Below are 1,150 nucleotides of genomic sequence, written 5' to 3'. Positions count from 1 at the left end.
AGGGAGATTATTAATGATTTTCATAATTTATTGAGTGTTTCTTTGTCCAGGTTTCTTCTTGTAATACACATGTGCAGGTGCTTTGGCTTTTAATTGATGTGTACGAAGATAATTCTGGATGTGCTAAAAAAACAGGGTTAGTGGAATGCATGTAGACTTGAATTTACACTGTCCCATCTGACCAAAATATTGTACACTGTGGACAGAGGGACCCATTTGATCGGTGAACTGCAAGTCCTTAGTTATGGTGAAAGTAAACATTGTTACACGATGCAGTTTTTTTTTTTCCAGTGATCACTTTTGTACAAAGGAGCCCTTGAGTTAATGAAGAGCTGTCATTGGAACTGTACAGGACATTTCATAGTACACTAATATACAGTTCTTACGCGCTCTGGCACTTTGCTAATGTATCTATTGAGTACTGTAGAGAATACCTCATTCATCTTGATCAGTTGGATTTGAATTAAGCATCATTGCAAAAAAAACCCTAGAAAGATCCCAATATTGTCCAATCACTGGAATTCCTAATGGACAATTTTTAAGTCATTCAAGTATATTTCTATTTTAAACTGAATCACAATGCACTTGTTAGGACTAAAAATAAGATTCTGTTGAAGTACTGTCAGGACTACTGATAGTAGTAACAATTCTTGTCGTAATAAGTACACATTTTTGAGGTACAGATGTAAATATTAATGTTTAAAACATAGCACACATTGCATATTGAAATGGTTTTAATCTTCTTTGTCTTCCATAGTGTTCAATCCAGGCTTTTATTAATTTATGAGATGGATAAGTTCTGCAAACCTGAATGTGCAGTCTTAGACTTTTAACATTTGAAACTTTGCACAATTAATGTTATGTTACCTGAAGTACATGGTTTAACTAAGCTGTTCATGTATATGGTACTACAAAATGAAGCAGAGGATTTTCCCTGTTCGCAAATTTAAATGAACTATATTGTATATGTACTTGTAAAAAATGTGTTAAATCTATATTTAAAACTCAAACATTGTTAAATAAAGAAATTCATATGAGAATGTTTAATTCTATCCTAAAAGCTTCTGCACTTTGCCTTTACAAAGGCAGTTACATTTCATTTCTTCCTAACAGCCCTAATTGTACATGTTCTGACTGCAAATAATGTGCA

The sequence above is a fragment of the Gavialis gangeticus genome, unplaced genomic scaffold (genome assembly GCF_001723915.1).
Source record: "Gavialis gangeticus isolate Ggan-Ray unplaced genomic scaffold, GavGan_comp1, whole genome shotgun sequence".
Taxonomy (NCBI): Eukaryota; Metazoa; Chordata; order Crocodylia; family Gavialidae; genus Gavialis; species Gavialis gangeticus.
This window is presented reverse-complemented; position numbering follows the sequence as displayed.